Source organism: Coffea arabica, chromosome 7c, assembly GCF_036785885.1.
Source record: "Coffea arabica cultivar ET-39 chromosome 7c, Coffea Arabica ET-39 HiFi, whole genome shotgun sequence".
NCBI lineage: Eukaryota > Viridiplantae > Streptophyta > Magnoliopsida > Gentianales > Rubiaceae > Coffea > Coffea arabica.
This window is the reverse complement of record NC_092322.1, coordinates 22,862,020-22,882,881: the sequence shown is the minus strand read 5'-3', so window position 1 is coordinate 22,882,881 and position 20,862 is coordinate 22,862,020. Positions and strand designations below refer to the sequence as shown.

General features: G+C 35.1%; 1 long non-coding RNA gene across 1 annotated transcript; it reads left to right on the top strand.

Annotated features, from left to right (window-relative positions):
* The first annotated feature begins 7,796 nt into the window (after positions 1-7,796).
* Positions 7,797-8,275, top strand: LOC140010280 (uncharacterized). The gene is made up of 3 exons (XR_011817584.1): positions 7,797-7,904; positions 8,005-8,055; positions 8,151-8,275. It is a non-coding gene; the product is annotated as an uncharacterized lncRNA (long non-coding RNA).
* Positions 8,276-20,862: the final 12,587 nt, after the last annotated feature.

Here is a 20,862-nt window from a genome sequence, read left to right as displayed (position 1 = left end):
TTCAAATCGTGGTAAGTAAATCTCAACCCAAGAGAAAGTACCATTTTCACTTTTGGCACGAAAATCGAGGAAAAGGCTAAATGGTTTTCATTTCCCAAAACTTTAAATATCACGTCCAAACTTTAGAAGGTAAAGAGTATTCACATTTTCCGAACTAATGGAGTTTAACTCATCCAAAACTCAACTCATTTTCATAGAAAAATATCAAAGCTAAGGTTACTAGATTCAAGTATAAAACTAGTGCAATTCACCAAGAACTACTCTAGTCAAAACGCTCCCCTTTTGGAGTTCAAACTCATGGAAATCGAGACCATAAGAATAGGGGTTGAAGCCCTAATTCAAGTATGAAGAGAGGTGCTATAAATCAAGGGAGTTATATGACCAAGAAAATGCATCAAGAGAGGTTTAACCTTCGGAAACCAAGATTTGAAATGAAAGTTTAAAGTTCCAAAGGAACTGTGTATTCAGCCTTGAAATTACACTTAAAACTGTCCAACAATCGCAAAGAAAGATGGAAAGTTCTTAAAAGGAATATTTGTTTGAAGACAGAAAATTTTCAGGTTGGTGCGACACTACTTGAAAAAATCGTATCTCGAGTTCCGTAAGTTCAAAAATTGAAAACTTTATACCGTTGGAAACTAGACTCAAAGCAGTAAAACTTTTTAGAAGATACTTTTCTCAGACTCCAATTCCAAGTCATTCAAATTTTAGCTCAAAGTCACTGTTCTAGATAGGACAGAGCAAAACAGGCTTGCAAATTCAGTGAAGTTTGGAAATTTGGCAGAATTCGTAGAAATGGAATCAACCTTTGAATTTATACCAAAATTAGAAATCCAAATCTAGTTTCAAATGCAATAAACAAAACTCAATTCGGACCTTTCTACACCAAGATATCACAATTCTAGGAAAACTGAAGTTTGGAACCTGTTTACGAGAATTCCAGTTATGATGAACTAGACAGAGTTTCAACATCTGACCATAACAAGAGTTACACAACTCGAAATTTGGTGTGGTTTATGGTGTTGAAAATAGATTCAAAATTCTACAATTCGCTTGAAGGAACTGTCTTAAAATTCAGTTTGAAATATAGGCAAAATTGAGCTACAAACTGTAGTTAGGGCTGTTTCTCGGATGCAAGCAGAAAGGAATTTCAGTCATTTTTGCCGGTTCACTACGGCTCATAGGAATCGAGTTAGGAGGTGCATTTTATACCGACGGAAAGCCCTTGTAGTCTAGTTTTGGATGCCACAAATGGCACTCGATTTTAACTCCCAAACAGAAAGTTATGACCTAAAACGTGAACACTAATTGGGGTTTCCTGCTCAGAAAATTTCCAGAATTCATCCTCACTTTAACCCTACTTAAACACAACCAAATAGAAAGCTTTTTGGGAGATATTTCATACACATAATCACCAACATGTATCAAGTATTATTGCACCAAAATAGCATCCAAAATTTGAAATTAACAAGAGAGGAACAACCAGAAATTTTCGGCCAGGATACAACTTTCATTCCTCTAGCTTTCTTTTCAACTTTACAACTAGAACTAAACCATATCTCATCAAAGCAAGTAACAAACAAGCAATTAAATACACAAAATCCTCAAGGCCTCTACCTATCAAGCCACCTCAAGTCCACTACCTAATGTCAAGGTTCTTGTGAACCCATCAACAACCCAACAACTATTTTGCCATCACTAACTCTACTATGAATTGAAGAGGAAAAGTTGAGAGTTTCTTGGATGATTACCTTGCTGCCCAAAAGAAGAGTAAACACTAGGGTTTGAGCTTCTAAATCACCAAGTTTCTTCCTTGATCAAGTCCTCTTCCAAGCTAGAATGAAGAACCAAGAAATGGAGAAATTTTGGAGAGCTTTTGTGAAGCAAAATGGAAGACAAAGCTGAAATTTTTGAGGGGGAAATGAGGGAGGAGATGTTCGGCCAAGGAGTAGAGAAGAAGGAAGAGTTTTGGTTGGTAGATAGTGATATAATGTTGTAAGAAGGATTTGACATAAAGGTGTCTTAGTGCACAAAAGTCAACATCCGATTAGTGAGCAATTAGTGCTTCTAATTGAGTTTAACTTAACTCACTCACATCTAATCTCTCAATTAAGTTTTCTTGGTCTATTATTGATCATTCTTAATTTTCCAAAATTATTGCGCTCTCGGACCGAATTTACCTCGAAAAACGTGTATGCACTATTTCTCGCTAAACGAGTCGTAGAAAAATTAAATTTGTTAACGAAATGTTTTAAAAATATAAAAGAGACATTGTTCCGTGCAAATGGATTTAAAATGGATGAAATAAATTATCCAGAGTAAACGGGTGAATAAATAATTAAATAAGCTAGTAAAATAAAATAAAAGTAAGAAAATAAAATTTCGGGTCCTCACATATTTCATGTATAACCGGTAGATTAGATACTTTGCATACAATTTTCAATTTAGTTGAAACCACAGGGGTTTATAGTGTAGGTTTTCAAATCAGAGGGAGTTAAATTGAACATTTAGCAAAGCACAAGGAGTTTTTTGGTATTTTACCCTTTTTTTTTTTCACTTTGCTTCCTTTTTGTATTATTTTGCTTATAAACAGGCTTCAAAGTTCGACTTTCTCTCCCACCAAAATTCATCTTTTCTCTTCCATCTAATACTCCCAATTTCTTAATTTCTTTTCTAATTTGCTCAATCAACCGGAACTGGAACCGGAACCGCAAAGAACGAGAACAAAGACCATTTGTTTGGTTTTAATCTAGGCTCACTTAGTTCTCTTGGTTCTTTTGTTTCCTTCAGGCAGCTATCTTGAGAGGTCTAAAGTGGACAGTGTAATAACTAGCCAGCTCCAAGTTGATTGTTTCTCTCGTGGAAGAACTTCTCAAGCTGGATAAGACTTATTTGGAACAAAAAAGAGCAATAGCTCAGGCTTGAGTTGGTTCAAAGCTTCACAATTTCAATTTATCAAGAATACTCTAACTTTAGAGCACAACCAAGTCCAAATTCCTTAAATTGACTTCATGATTGTTCTAACGATAGACTCATGTCCTATTAAACAATTCTAAAGTGCTTAACCATCCAATTTCCTATTAGTTTTGACATGGTATCGAATAGTCAAGGTCCTCTAATTTACAATCCTTAATTTTTGGATCATCATACAGATGGGTAAGTTGGCACATTGAATTTCCATTCATGGACGGAACTGAAAACTTTAGTTTATGCAGCCAATTTTAACATATACAAATTCACATATAATAAATGTATTTTTAAGTTTTTGTGACACAAGCATACATTTCTAAAGAATATTTTCAAGAATTTTCAATTTCTATAGCAGCAAAACCAAAATTTCTAACGCTGGGGCAGTGGTTACTCTCCACCGGTCCTTGTTTCGATTATTCTTTGTCATAAAGCTTTGTGAGAAAAAACGAACCATTCTAGAAAGTCAAGAATATCTGTAAAATAAATCAAAAAATACAAGCACGAACCATTCTAGAAGTCAAATCAAGAAAACAATTCTTAACAGTTTTAAGGGGAAAAAATGGAAGTCGTTGTCTATCATGGCTACCCTTATGATCATAGTTCTCAAGGCACAAGTCCAGCAAAATCCTTAAACATTCATGGTATGCACAAACTTATCAGGATGGTTGGCATATGGTAGATCACTAAGAGTGTTTATTAGATAGTTGGCACTTTCCCATGACATGCAAAATTCGACGTACGATGTATCTTTGTTTCTTTTAGTCCATATGTTTCTATTGCTAGAACAGCAAACGAATCCCTCGGTCAATATTGAGTTCGAGTTGAACTTGAATTCAAAAATACTAGACTCGTTAACTCGTGAGCCGACTTGAACTGGATTATATATATATATATATATAATTTTTCATTTTAATAGTAAAAAATATATATTTTTAACATTTTATTATTTATTAAAAAATTATTATTTTATTCATTTTTTAAAAATAAAAATAATTATTATTTATTTATTTTTTTTAAACTCGACTCGAATTTGAGTCGAATTCGAATTCGAGTTTGACATTTTGAACTCGTCGAACTCAAGTTCGAGTCCGAACTTCATAAAATTATGTTAAAATTCGATTCGATTAGTCCGAAATTTGACTGAACTCGACTCGTTTGCACCCCGATTGCTTGGAACTGCCAGGGCAACTAGAATACCAATCCAAGACATGCTCACATCACTCACCATGCATATACTGTATATAGTACCATAATGATCATCTCATACGTGCTCATATTATCCTTTTTTCTTTTAAGTAATAATTTAAACAAACTCTATTGGGCGCCATGATAACTTTTTATTTAGTCTGTAATGTATATGTTGTAAGTAGCAACCACGCTAGTGGTAGTTGCGGTAGCCAAATGAATTAAGGTCCCAATGGTGGCGAAGAATCAAACATCATCCAGTCTATGTCGGAAAATATCTGATCTCCCCGAAAGAACACATCCCACAAGTCTTCATCTTCTTCCCAACTTGTACCTCCAGGATCTGCAGCAGTTGCAGTACTGTTTGTTGCAGTTGCACCGGCCACGGCAGTATTAGTTAGTAGTGGGCTAGCATGCCCCACAGGCGCGTTAACGGATAGCGGCGGTGCTGCTGCTGGTGGAGGAAGTGCATGTTGTTGTTGTTGTTGTTGTTGTTGCAAGCTCGACGACTGATCATCATTAGCGTTAGCGTAGTCTGAGGATGGGAAATTAGTCTTAGCTCGATCTCCTTTATACTGGATGCATTTCCTGTCGAAAGCTCTGGCTGCCTCCTCCGCCGAGGTAAAGGTGCCCAACCAGTCGGTTCGACCTAGATGCGGGTTTCTAATCTCCGCTACCCATTTGCCCTCTGATCTTTGCCTCACCCCTCTGAAATGTACCACCCTCTTTTCCCCATCCACCTCACGATCCCTATTCTTCTTCTTCTTCTTTTGCTTTTGCTTCTTGTCGTTACTACGACTCTGATCATGATCTTTGTCCTCCATCATGGTCCCAGGGCTGCTGCTGCTCCCACCAGGGCCGCCGCTGCTTGCAGTTGCGGAGGATGGGGATAATGACGCGAAGCCCTCTAATTCACCCATTACAGCTAGTTGCCGTTGGTGGCCGGGGCCTTGGGGCTGGGCTTCAGCTTCTTTGTTGTTGATGACGTGCTGGAGAGCTAATACCATGCACTCGTGTTCTTCATCTTTAAACGACTTTTGTTGTGACATCTGATCAGCGAATCTGTGCATTTCTCTGCCCTGGAATATTACGCTCGTCTTTGGGATGTACAGCCTTTTAATTGCTCACGTGTAAGAGAAGCCCACCCCGGAATTGTTGGAGGATCTGGAATCCTGTAAGTAGTAGTAGTAGTAGCTTGGACCATATCCAACAGGAATATTTCTCCTCAACCCGACTGTAGGATTCGATATTTATAGTAGAGACTTGGTGCAGAGCTGATGTGGGTGCCAGCTAGAAAGAAGGCTGGATAAGCTGGATCTGAGATGCAGTAGTGGCTAGTTGAACTATCTAACGACGCGGTTTTGTGGACGGCGGTTTTGTGGACGGCGACTGAAGACTTGATAGGACTGTTAACGGGTCGGACCAACATGATCTCGATCCATTGGATCCGAATATATGCTCATGAAGCTTAAGTTTTATTTGCGAATAGAATTTGAGTCTAAATATTATACTTGGAAACGAGGAATCGAGTCAAGTTTTGTCCTAATCAAACTGAGTCTTGACTTAATTTTATTGAACTCGAACTTGATGAATTGACAATTTAAAACTTGAGCTCGAAAAAAATAAAAAATTTATTTTTTAAAAAATAAATAAAAAAATATTTTTTCTTAATAAATAATAAATTATTAAAGATATATATGTAATTTTACTATTAAAATAAAAAAATAAAAAATATATATACTTAAAATAAAAAAATAAAATATATATATACTTAAAATAAAAAAATGAAAAATATATATATACTTAAAATATATATATATATATATATACTTAAAATAAAAAAATAAAAAATATATATATATTCTAACGAGCTTAATATTTTGACTTCGAATTCGAGCTCGATTTCGATTCGAGCCAACTCGAGTTCGACTTGAACTAGATATTGATCGAGTCGCTCGTAGGGCTGCAAACGAATCGAGCCGCTCGAGTCAAACTCGAGCTCGAGTTCGAGCTCAGAATATTAAGCTCCGGCTGACGAGCTTGGATATATATATATATATATATATATATATATATATATATATATATATATATATATTTTATTCTTATTTTTATTTAATAATAAAATTACGTATATTATATATATATATTTTTTATTTTTTATTTTCATAGTAAAATTACGTATATATCCTTAATATTTTATTATTTATTAAAAAAATATTATTTTATTTATTTATTTTTTAAAATAAATAATTATTTTTATTTTTTTTCGAGCTCAATCTCGGCTCGACTTGATTCGAGTCGAGTCTCGAGCTCGAAATTTGCCGGTTCGTCGAGCTCGAGTTTGGTAAAATTTAGTCGAGACTCGGTTCGATTAGCTCAAAGTTCGACTCGGCTCGGCTCGTTTGCAGCCCTAGTTTCTCGCGAGCGATTCGATTCGTTTACAGCCCTAAACTGGACCATATCCAACAGGAACATTTCTCCTCAACCCCACTGTAGGATTCGTTATTTATCGTAGAGACTTGGTGCAGAGCTGATGTGGGTGCTAGCTAAAAAGAAGGCTGGATAAGCTGAAAGCCGTCGCTGTTCACTCGTTTGCTGTGACTAAGGAGTCTGAGATGCAGTAGTGGCTAGTTTAACTATCTAACGACGTGGTTTTGTGGACGGCAAGTGCAGACTTGACAGGACTGTTAACGGGTCGGACCAACAGAATCTCGATCCATTGGATACGAAATATGCACCTGAAGCTTAAGTATTATTTGCGAATAGAATTTGAGTCTAAATATTAGACCTGAACTAATCAAGTTTGAGTCATATTAGACTCAAATTCGATTAAAACCCGACCTATATATGAATATAATTATATATATACAATAAATATAATAATATTTATAATTTAAAATTATCTATACTATATACAAAGGGAGATGATGGAATTTGGGGTAAACAAAAATATGTCACTTTATTTACCTCCTAAAGATGATGAGAGAACTTTTGGTATAAAGAAAAATCTATCTATTTTTGATAACTATCCACTACCAATATAATTTTTTTTACTAAGTAATATGTATTTTTTCATATTCTATTTTCTAACTTATTTAATAAATCATAATTTTAATCAACAACTACCAATTATGGTTATGAATAACTACTTTTTATAACTTTTATTTTGGTGATTTTTTTGCATATGTACTTTCAGAATATAAAATAATTTTCTTGAAAATGATTTCAATAAATATACTCAAAATATTTCACAAATATTTTTCAATTATTTGTAGGCATATTAGTGTGTGTCTTGAATACTAGTACGTATTACGACATAAAATGTTAATAATTTATATATAAATTTGTATTAATTCATAATTAAAAAATATATATTATATGTAATTATTTATTTAATTATGAGTTTTAGTGAAGCTCAATTTGACTTCGAAACTTATATAACAGTGTAAACTGAGTTTGACTCTTTTTAATATGAGCCCAAAAGTTGTAAGTTGTATCACACACTAATGACACTGTCACAACACGGTCAGGACACTAATGACCAATTTCACGTTACTTTTCTTTTCATCAGCAAGAAGACAGTGACTCCTTACCTACTACTGCTACTACTACTTCGTAGTATTTAGTTTGGAACCATTATCCTCCTCGGAATATTCTTCTTTTCCTTAAACTTAATTTTGAGTGATTAGGTGAAGGATATACTAGAAATTTTTGCATATTCACAAGATCACCAGCTACTGCCAGAGGTTTCATTTTCTTTCAAGCGAGTGCATGCTTTTTTATTTTTTTTCCCTTAAATTTAATTTTTTTTAATGTAGTTTCACTGCATAAATGAAATTTCCGCAGATTCAACAGATCTCCTATTGCCAGAGTATATATATTCTCTTCAAATCCAAAGTAAGTGCCGAATTTCTTTTTCTTTTTTTTTCATACATTATTTTTGGTTGAAATATATATGGCTCTCATGTGTTCTTGACATTTCCTACTTGCAGAAAATTAAGGATGAAATCCCAGCTTTTTTATTCGACTCAGGATTAGATAAATCAATTTTCAGTATGAATACATGTATTGCTAAGTTTACTGAAGCAATTAAGTGAACGTATTTCATTTGATATTATACGGTGGGTAACTATGAAATTAATATGTTTCTTCACCTCCACAAGATTTATCTTACAAGTAGGTGGTTGTTATTTCTCATGAGTGGATGTAGAAAACCAAGAAACGAAAAAAAAAAGATGAAGGCAAAGTCTTGCAATGTTCCCACCACCCTACCCTCAGCTGACTGCATCTCTATGTTTTACTCATATCTTCACTAAAATTTCAGGGATTGATTTACTCAATATGCAACATATACTCGTATAGTCAGTCAATAAATGTTCGCAAAATAGCTGCAACATATGATTATGCCTCTGAGATCCATTATGAGAAAAACAAATCTAAACCTCCTGATATAACATAGCTTAATAGGCTGAAAGACGACTCAAACTTGTTAGGTTTGGTCTCAGGGAATTAACGAACGAGAATTAATAGGGTTCTTGGCAACTCAATAATGACAATAACAGAACAAATAAATCTAACAGAGAAATACAAGAATTTACGTGATTCGATCAAATCGACCTACTTCTACGGACGAAGGGGTAGCAGATTTATTATAACAGAAATGGAGTACAAAAGAGAGAGTTCAAAACCCTATGAATAATTCTCAGGTCCAAAGGCACATAAAACTGAAGACACAAAAGAGTCTAAATAGCACTAAATGTTTTATGGGCCTTGGGCCCATAATTTGCTCTTGTGATTTGATGTCAAACCAAAACTCCTCTCAAACTGGGGTGTGGGCCTTCCAAAACTCTTTTGGGTTGGTGCCTTTAACACAATTAAATTCACTTAAGTTCACTATATTTATAACTACCAAGATGAGATATTTCTTTATAAAATCCCGATATGGGATACAAAGACACACTCAATAAAACTATTCGATACTTGAATTGAATTCAATTGGATAAGAATTTGTTTGAATTTGGTTCACTAACTAATCAAAACCAAATTTGAACAGCATTTCGTACTCGATAAATATTCTACCTGGGTTCAAACTTAGCTTAAAATTAAAATTTATAAGTCAAAACTCAAACTACTCGAATTCGACTCAATTTTCTCTCCCCTCCTACTTAAGAAAATAAAATAAAATAAAGGCTCTCCTCTTTTGGGTCATCCCAATTTTTCGGTTGTTTCCTTGCATTGTTCACCAGGCAACAAATAAGGAGGTCATTTATGGTTTTTTTTTTTACTTCAATTCCACACTTTAATTTGTTATTTTACTTTTCATTCTTTTCCTTTTCTTAAGCACATTTCTATCCTTAATATGACAATTAAAACTACTGTTGTGTTTCATGGACTGATAGGAGTGTAGTTGAGGTAGTCTAGATTATTTTGACAAGTGAAAAAAGAATATCTCTCAAAATATTTTCCAGTGTTTATGCAGCATAATTTAAATGAATGCACATATTTCCACTCTCATATTCACATTTGAGATGTAAATAAAATTATGTATAAGTTGAGACACTTTATAAGACCAATCACCAATCTTATAACAAGCATGATTTTGCTTCTACCTGTAATACGACACTACTCATGGTTAATGTGAAAACATTGAGGAAACAAAAGATGAACAATACACTAACGGGAAATCACTATTTTAAGAAAACGGTGGTAATTTTATGTACGTAGCCGTTAAGTTTCGCGTCCATTTTGATAAAATCTTTTGCTTTTACTTCATGCTAACCTTTAAAGGATCAATTCACTTACTAGATTACTTTGTTACTATACAACATTTCATTGCTTCCTACTTTTAGATTCACTAAATTTACAAAATCCCTCAAAAACACCCCACTAATGCACAACGCACGCTCTCATATACCAGTATTAGTTAAGGAGACAAATATTGCATCCTTACTGAACCAAATAGTACTCCCTTTATCCCAATTTGTCTGTCGTGTTTGGGAATTCAACATTTTAAAAATAGCACTTTGATTGTGATGTTTATACTTTTTTATTTTCAAATTTAACCCAAAAATTCAAATTTTGAATTTGAATGGCAATGTGTATACAATTAAAATGAAGGACTATATTGGAAGAAAAGATTACAATGAGTTTAGATTTTTTCAAAACGATAAACATTTTGGGGTACTTTAAACTAAAAAAATGACACTTTTAATGTGATGGAGGAAGTAATAAATTCAAACTCAATTTAGTAACTTGATCAAATTTGAGTTATTTGTTAGAGACACATTCAATTTACCATTTCTTGGCAATTAAAACAAGAAATTTTGAAACATACCTGCATGATCCTTTTTAGGATAATCTACCACTGATCCCCTAATATATACCTTAATTCTCACTTTACTCAACTTTTCTTTCATTGTAATAAGTCCATCTTTTTATTTGTGTTTCTTTATTGCTATTGAAATACAAATTTAGCCCAAAATCTAAATTTTGGAAAATGTATATGCAATATACATTATTTTGCAGGTGATGTGGCCTAGAACAGTGCTCGTTAAATTTTTTTTTCGGGTCTGAAGGCTAATCCCTCAAGACTGGGCAGAGCTTTGCCCCAAAGAACTGTGCTCATTAATTACACTTCTATTTTGCATTGCATTTAACAATAATTGGTTACAAGATGCATAATCTGCCGGCCCGACTTTTTCCCCTCACTCTCTGATTTACCAACACCTCTTTCTGTAACAATGTACCCAATAACACAGATTCCCACTTTAATTGTTACAACTCAACTACTACTCGAAAAGATTGAGAAAGTGAACTTTCTATCCGTGTCTTGCTTATTTTACACATGTATTCTCATTTTTTGGAACTTTCTGTTAATCTATACTATATATGTTCAGAAAATTTCTGTTTTTAATTGAAGGAGATTGTGTAATGGAAGTTATGGACCATGGAATGTGTCTCTTTTTGGTTAGCCAAATCAGTTCAGGATTTTATTTGGAAAGCCTCAAGTTTAGACCCGGTAGATTGGATTTTAATCTCCGGTGCCCGTTTTCTTCTAACTTGTCCACCCTTTACTTTGACCCCCACATCTACTCTGATTGATGTTTAATCTCTTTTTGTTCATATTTTGTGCTCCCCATATTTAGATTTGATTGAAATTGTAGCGATGCAGACTGATTTCCTTTCACTTTTTTCCTTTCAAAATAATAGATTAGAAATCTGAAATCAGAGTGAAAAGCAAGAACCATGGTGAAAATTTTCTCCAGCAGTAGCACTAGTTGCGTTGATTATGCTTTAGATTATCTGGGCTGGTTTGACAAGAGGTTCAACTATCAGTTCGATTCAGATATTTGGAAGCTGAAGGCGGGGATACGTCTGTTGAAAATCTTTGATCTGTATATTAGAAAGTGCAGTAGGAGGAGTAGCAACCAGGGGATGTGTTTGGAATATGATAAGGAGGACAAGTGTGATGCTAAGTCTGACAGTTTGAGACTTAGCAGTATTTCGTTCGGGATTCAAGATCTGGTTTGGGGGATAATGCGTGGACTTGACTCTGCATTTTTAAGATATAAGCAGCTTGACGCATATGATCTTAGGGACATCAGATGCGAGTTCACCAGACTCAAGAAAAATATGAGGTTGTTTTTTAAAACAGATATCAAGAAATCGGGCATCATCAGTTTGTTGCTCTGCTACTCGCTAGAAGATTTACCACTAGTTATGGATTTCATTGATTCCATTTCAGAGAATCTAAAGCATCTGTGCAGCAGCAATTGCAAAGTTGATGAAGCTCTGAAAATTGTAATGGTAACCCTTCAAGAGAAGCTAATGTTCTTGAAGAGTTTCATTCGCTTTGCAACACTGCGAGGTGTTGAGGGTCAGCCATTGATAGATCTATTGGTTCACGCTGAAGTTGTGGCTGTCAATGCTGCAAGCCTGGCTTCTACATCTTTTTTTCAAAAAAATAGTAAGAAAGTGTGCAAAAAGATGGAATCTCAAATTTATCAACTGATACACAAGATTGATCCTGTTCATCCTCAAGTCCGAGAAACTTATATCCATGTCCTGCAAGCTTCCAAGTTATCGAGATCATCATGCGTTCTAGCTCTGGAGGAGAATAAGAATCCAGTGGCTGACTTTGTTGATTATCTCCTATATACTATCATGGAGCTAGAACAGTCTTACACCAGTTTCCCGGTTCCAGTGAAGGATCAAGTGCTAAAACTCCACGAGGGAGTAAGATTTCTGGGTATCCTTAGCCAGCAGCAGGAGAAGTTCAATGAGCTAAATGATGAAATGAAGGATCTTGCTAGAGTTGCAGTCTCTGATGCAGGAATCATGATTTTCTCCCTTTCCATGAATGAAATGAAAGAAGGCTTGAGCAAGGAAACAGATTTGGCGCTTTCTCATTTGCTCGGAGTGCTCGAGTTGATCATTGCAGAAGTTGGACACAATTATCCACTACCATCATCATCATCACTTAGTTTCCCTAGAACTAATGAGCTTGGCTCTCTTGATTTGCTTCTAGAAACTCTCAAGGAACTAGCAAGTTCTACAGCTGATTCAATTGGTTTCCCAAATGAACAAATACGCACAATCCTAGAAGATCTTGTATTCTCAAGATCTTTCCTAGGAAATATTGTGCAGCGGTGCAACCAGAATGGAAAACTCCAGAATGGAAATATTCAATTGGTTTTTTTTTTTCTATTCACTTTTAAATGCCAAGAATGCTGTATGCGATTGCAGCCTTGTGTAGAATATGTATGTATCAGCTACTCCGAGCTTGCCAAACATGAATATTTTTCCTTTTGTAATACATTTTTTACCATCTAGATATATGAGTTTGTTCCTGCTTATCACTGTTTCTCCCGAGTTTTGTTATGCCATGTTCCTGCAGTTGTGCTTAGACTTGGCCATTAGCCATGTTCTTCTGACACCTTGATATGCGAAAAGAAGCTAAAGTAAATAAATTTTCAGATATTAGATTATATTCTTTATTTCCTGAATACGAACCTTGTTAATAAGTACTATAGGTAATCTTTAATGGTGGGGTAAATTATTTATAACCACCTTTAATATTTTACATAATATCTGATGACCTTCTTAATTTATTAAAAGAGCCACATAACCCCCATAGTTTTATATAAAACGGAAAATGGATGTAATACACAATCAGTTAATATATTTATACCAAACATGCTTTAAAAGTGTGTGTGATAAAATCTTAATCTCTATGTAATCCCTTATAGTTTGAATAAATATTCATTTCATCCTCCCGTGATTTTTGCATTTATCAATATAATTCCCCTATGCTTTTATATAAGGCAGTTGAGTTGTCGATTGATTTAGCATTTAACTAACGGCCTTATTAGTATTTTAATTAATGACGTTACATATGCTATTTTCTGTCAAATTTCCCTATTACATAAAATCATAGGGGGTGAATTGGATATTTTGAAATGTTAGGGGAATTTTGTAGTAATAGATGAAATCATAGCGGAGTTATATGTAATATACCGTTAATAGTGCCTTTATATTTTGCATGGAACATCTTATTGTTACAGCAAAAGATGCTGAAAGTTTCTGGACGTGAAGCAAACAAGGAAGGGAATTTAAACTTGACGAAAGGAATCATTACCGAATTTAGTTTTAGTATTTAGACTGACTGTTCTTTAACCAACTAGTATGCAGACTGACTTCTCATTTGCAATGAATTGGCAAAGTTGGATCCTGAAAAGGTGCTTTGAATTTATCACGTTTAGTCTGATTTAAGATCAAGTTTTTGGCTTCTGCAGTTTTGATGAGAGAGAGAGAGAGAGAGAGAGAGATGCATATGATGTCCCATAAATATATACTTGTTGGAATTGGACATATGAGTTCAAGAAAGAGAGAATAGGCTCTAGGTATTTGCAATTTGCTATGACAAATGATGTCCAAAATCTGGAACTAGCATTAAATCATTTCATGATGCCATTAACACCAATCACGGTCGATGCGTTGGTGAGTTTGAACAAATCGTATTCTAACACTTCAGAAGGTGAACTACTTCACCCTTGATTATAAGTTGCTGCTAACTGGTAGTGCATCATCCCTGTAATTTCTGCACTTCTAGGAATGGTTATGAAAGATGTTTGTGCAGCATCTATTTTTCACACACACACACACACACTCTCACTCACTCACTCTCTCTCTCTCTCTCTCTCTCTCATCTTTTGGTAGTTGGAAGAGGGGAGGGAGTTGTAAGGGGCAGTGGAAAGTTAACTGGAAGATAGTCTGATAGTCAACGTTTGTAGAAAGCTGATGCCAAACAATTGTAACATTTTCTGTCTTTTGCTGTTTAAAATTAATCTGAATCAGTTAGAAAGCCAGAAACAGTTGTTGTTGCTAAACTGGCACGGCCAAAGTGGTTTTTCGTGTCTATTTCTTATTCTTTACTACTCAAAATTGTAAAGAAGATGATGAAACCTTGTGCACCTACTTGAATTGAAGATTTACTTCACCTACTTCGTGTTTTGTAGTCTAATATATAATCCCTGTTCTTTTCCAAGATTTGTACGATCAGACTTAAAAGACATTTTGGAAACACCACAAAGGACTGCTCCCATCTTTTGATGATGAAATCCAAGAGCAGATGGTCGGATTTGGCTTAATTTAGCTTTGTGATGTACCAAACAACATTGCTGTTTTGCCCAATTTAAGATTGTTGTCGACTTTTGTCTTCTGTTCCATTGCCTCGCTTTTCTTTTGCTCCAACTAGCTAAGCTGAAAACCAGCATATACAAAAAATTTGTCATCCTTTTTGCAGGTCACACAAGAAAGAGCTTCTGAGGTTTAAACAGCTATTGGAACTTTGCTAGAATGTTTTTGCCTGTAACTATCAGGTATGGATGCTCCAATTCTCTACTTTTTCCTTCTACGAGCTTTTTTTTTTTAACCTAATACAGCAGAGTACTATAAAACCTCAAAGTACTAGATCATGCATTGATAACTGATAGTCTTGTTACATTACTGGCCTGCAGCTAATGCCTCCACTGCGAAAGTGATATGATGCTGGCAAATATCTTGAATTGAATCTTTCCAGTGGATGGATCATCCGGTGTTATATCACTCACTTGAGACTTTGCGTGACCTTTTTCCATGCTCTTCTTGTTTTTGATCTTGTTCTTGACAGAGAATCCCTTGATTCTACTATCGTACCTCATTAGCTTGCTCATCATCTCAAAAGTTATATTTTTTGCTTTACAATATGCACTAGTAGCCATTGTTGCTCCCTGATGAAGCCTACTTCAATTGCATCAAGGAGAAGAAGTTTTGCTGGTAGTTCAAACTCCTCAAGAAGAGCAGTAAAAGTTTCATTTGCTTTTAATCAAGTGGAAATGACTGTTGTAAATTTGTAATCAAGTGGAAAGTGTCACTGCAAGTTTTATCTCAAAAGGAAAAACTATACCCTAAATTGAATTGGTTAGTATGTCTAGGGTCTTATACTTGGAATTCATGTAGGATAAGAAGGATTTTGTTTATGTTAAAGAGGTTTTTCTTGTTAGTTTCTATTTATTACATGAATTTAATTTCATATAATACTTACAAAACAACATTCACCTACATGATGCTTATTATTTACAATTTGTACAAACTACTTTATAATGATAAATATACAGTGCCCAATATGTTGGAAACGTTGTACATTCTCCACCTCTCTACTTTTTTCTTCACTTTTTTCTTTATCTCTTTCTCTAGAGTCTTCATAACTTTACCAAAATTGTCCACAAAAACTCATACGGTCAAATTTTTTTTTTTTTTTTTTTGTCAAAAGCAATTATATTTCATTACCCGCTTGATAATACAAGATTAGTTACAAAAGGATAACTACCCGAATGATCAGTCTGTGCACTGTCATGAAGCCACATGAGAAAGGTTCCTTCCCAGCTAACATTTCTAACAAGCTTAACTGCAACTTTTGCATTTATTTTATCGTGTTAGAGATTATTATTCCTTTGCCCGTATACCTTGCTCATGACTAATATATATATTGGGTTAGAAATTATTTGAAATAATTATTATAGCACTTTTTTAAATATGATGTATGTGGGATAAAAAGATAATTAGAATATGAAAAAAGATGGTTAGAAAATGTTTTTATTGTACAAGCAAAATGATATTTAAAATAATTGTTGTATCCAAACATAAGTTCTTTTTCCCTTTTTTTTTTTTACCTCCTTCTCCCTAAACCCATCCCCACCAAAATTAGTACCAAATAAGGCCAATAACAGAGATTACGAGTGCAATAGTCTCAAGCACTCTAGAATAATGTATATGTGAATTTTTATCCGCATCTTGTTCATTAACGTATCCATTATCTACTCCAAAATCATGGATCTTTCTATTTATCTATACTACTTTTGTTAGGAAAATTCCTGTTTTTATTTGAAAAAAAAAAACTTGTAATAGCAGCAATCAATCATGAAAAGTGGATCCAGATCGTCTATAGTCACTGCAGGGGTGCAGTCGAAGGGTGCGAGATGGGCTGTCTTGAAATTGAATTGAGGAGATTGAATGTGGGGCACCAATTTCAATGTGTCAAAAATTTGTTGTATATTTTCATTTTGTTGTGTTAATGTTTACATTTGTTATATTTGTATTTACATCAGTTGTGCTATTGTCTACACTATACCGTACAGTTGATAATTACTTTGACCTGTCTGCTCATTTGATTTAACTTCTATTTTAGTTCATCTTCGGATTGAAACTGCAGTACTGCAATAGTTTATCTCTTTTTTTTTTTTGAAGTTACAGATTGCCAATATATTGCAATTGACCTGGAAAATACTTCACATTTCGAATTGGTTGTTCAAAGAATCAAAATTGCAGCCACATTGGTATTACTAAGTACTTACCACCAAAAACTGAAGACAGAGACAAGAAAAACTGCTACTGAGTTCCGAAAAAGGTTGTGGTGGATTTTTTGTTCTGAATTTGTGACCAACCTAAAAAAATTGCAAATTGCTCCCAGCTAAAAAAGTGCATCCAAATTGTGTGGACATTATGTATTAAAATTTCGTAGAATGCTTAGATAATAGACTCATCTCCTCAATCGATTTATAGTAGTATAGTCAGTCAACTCACAACAGTTCAAACCAAATCTCTGCAACACTATCGTTGGTAGCGGCTAGCTAGAATATTAATATGCTTCTAAGATTCATTTGATATTGAGATAGTACCCAGTCCAGAAGAACACAATTACAAGAATCAAATAGAGCATCTTTCATCAAAAACTTCAAAAAGTCAAAAGCTTACATAATTAGTACATAAAACCTGCACCAAATAATAGCACTTTGGTTTCTGAAGATCAATGAAGACAAAATACAAGGCCAAGAGCTTCCAGGGTAAATACTCACATAGCATTCTTGTCAGGGGAAAAAGTTAAGAGCAGAGTGCAAACATAGTTCGCTGTCGCAGGTTGCAGTCATGATTGTTCCACATTTATCGTGGCATATCAGTTGGATATTGGATGATACGCTCATTATAGCACATAAAAATTTTCAAAAATTTTGAAAAAAATTACTAAAAGTAGAAAATACCATTAAAGGTACAATTTGAAAAAAATATCCGAATCAACTCCGAGTTGTGATAGGGTGCATTTTGTTAGTAATTTTGTGAATATTTTTCCCTTGACTCTTTACCAAATATTGTATTAAGTGATAGATTCTATTCATATTTGGAAAATTATGCTAATTGTAAGAATGTGAAGTAAAAAGAAATTAAAGAGGTGATTTTCCAGATCGGTACACAGTTTGGGGTGGACACGTCCAAGACCTGCTGTCAAATCCGAAAAGCTCGGGATTTGCTTGCTTATAGAGGATTTCTAATTCGAGTCAAAATTTGGCTGAAGATTGAGATGATTTCTTTCCTTGTTAGATAAATTATTCAATTAGGAAACAATTGAGACATTATCATTTTAAGTTTTCTTTTTCAATATACTTTATTTCAACAAGCTAAAAACTAGGAGATTAGTTAGGGAGCTGAGACGGCTGGCTATTTTGATTATTACTTCCAGGCAAGAAACATTGCTTGGTATCCTTTTGCTTGGGAAGAAAACGACGATTTTTGCTTTCTCTTGGCCGTGTGTCTTCGACACCTGTCCATACTTTCACGGGTGTGAATTCAATGATGAACAACTAAATTTGCTTTTTCAGTCAAAGTCAACTCGAAAACACGATTCCAAAACATCTGTGACATCGAATTGATTTTTAAATGTTTATTTTAATTCATTGATATTCGTATGTTTTCTGATTCAATTTCTTATGATTATTTAATTATTTGAATGTCAAGAGTTCAATATTCGAATTAACCTAATAATTTACTTCCATGTTAACCGGTTAAATTCATAATTGTTGATTGGTTAATACTAGTGATAACTAGCGTGATTAGATTCATGGGCCTGTTTGGAACCTGAGTTTTTTGGGAGTTTGTCTAAAACTTTACTGTAGTGTACTATAGAAGTTTTTGAAAAAATTTTATAGAAATTTTTGTAAGGTAAAAATTTTTTTTGTAAAAGTTTTTGTAAAGTGAAAAATTTTGTAGAAGTTTTTGTAAGGTGAAATTTTTTTTCCTTTTCTTTTTTTCTTTCCTTTTCTCTTTCTCTTTCTCTTTCTCTTTCTTTTTCTTTCTTTCCTTTTTCTTTTCTTTTCTCTCTTCTCTTCTTCTTCCTTTTTCTTCTTCTTCTTTCTTCCTTTCCTCTCTGAGGCATTCCTCCCAGCACCAACTCACCTCCCGCCACCCCCTTTCCTCCCTTTCCCCTTCTCCTCCCCACTGCCCTCCCACTCCCTCCCCCGCCACCCCCCTCTACCCCGCCACGTCCTGTGTCCCTTCTCCCTCTGCCTTGCCACCCCCTGCCCTTCCCCAGCTCAACTCCCTCTCCCCGCCACCCATCTCTGCCAGCAACCCCCTCCCCTTGCCACCCCCCTCTGCCCCCGCGACCCTTTCCCCCCCGCCACCCCCTGCCCTTTCCCCAGCGTGACTCCCTCCCTCCCGCCACCCCTCTCTGCCAGCGACCCCTTCCCCCTGCCCTTTCCCGACCCAGGCGCTACCTCCCACCCTTTCCCCAACCCGACCCAGCGCGACCCCTCCCCCCTGCCCTTTCTCCAACGTGCGCCTTCTTCATAGCCATCAACAAGCCAGGCGCATCTCCGTGTTTTGGGGGACGAAAAGTGTCGACACCCGCGGTGGTGGTGGGTTGGGATTGGGGTGGAAGAAGAAAAAAAGGAAAGGGAATTTTTTTGTGTGTTGAATTTTTTTTGTGTGTTTTGGGTATTTTGAAGTATGTAGGTAAAAAACTTTGAGAAGATTTTTTTGGGTTCCTGTAGCAAAAGTTGTTAAAAAACTTGTAAGTAAAAAACTTGTCTAAAAAACTAGCTTCCAAACAGGCCCCATGTTAGCGATATGTATGTTCTAATTTAATCAAACGCTCGTAGCAAGTTTGTTGGTTAGGGTTGGGCTTTTCTAGTTTTTAATACAATTGAAAAATTAAATCTTATGGTCGTATTTAGGGTTATTTCTTAATTAGAAAATAGTTAATTGTTGTACCTTGACTATTAATAAAGTAAGAAAAATTTGGCTGTTAGAGTTTGTTGATGGCTGTAACCAATCCATTAATGAAAAGTTGTACTATTTTGGCATCGATGATCAATAGTGTGAATTATATCTGAAAGTTACACCTTTAGCTAGAGTTATGTCTACTATTTATTTCTGTTAATTGCTTTATTAATTAGTTAGTTAGTTATTTTCAAATTTTCTAAAATCCCCCATAATTCTTACTCTAGAAGAAACAAATTTCTCCTCAATCCTTGTGGAGACGACCCTACTTACTACTATATACAAAATCAATACTCTCGAAACTTAGATTTTATGCGCAAGTTCAACACTTGTTAAGTTGACTCGGATATTTTGACCGATTTTATAAATTACGAATTCAAATTGGCTGAATTCGAGCGAGTTGCTGCGAATATGGAATTATTCATGATTATGAGATCAGTGTCGTACTGGTCCCCTTCGTTCCAACTATGACTCGGCCGAGTAGTATCGGACTCGGCCGAGATGGCTGCAAAAGGCGTTCTGCAAGTCCAAACACAATGTTTTAGCTATGGTTCCAATTATTCACTTCATCTTTCATTGAACGGCGGATTTTAGCAACCGTTGAGCTTGGCTTCGACCCGTTAAATGATGACCTGCAGACGACGTCATATGAAGAAATTAAGCAGGGACATTAGACAGGGGTAGTAGAATGGTATTTGTTGACTTGATATTGTCACCAAGCCCGCATCCCAAATTAAATAAAAAGGTAAATAATAAAAAAATGTCTTGGCGGTAATATTTGACTGCTTTAGATTATGACTTTTGAGAAAGTTATAGATCTTGAACTAAGTTCTTTCAATAGTTAGAGAGACAGCAATCCGATATTAGATTGAAAAGAAGATAGTAAAATGGAGATACCCTTCATTAGGACTGCTAGGTACTTTGATCTTGCTTTGGATTATCAGGACCGGTGTGACATTACGTTCAGCAAGTGTTGTTGTTCTAATATCAAGAACCAGATGACGGAGGTTAGACTATTAAAAAATTTTGATGTATACGCGAGATATTGCAGGAGGAACCATAGAACGCTTTTGGAACATGATAAGGAGGAGAAGGGCTATACTAAGTCTGACA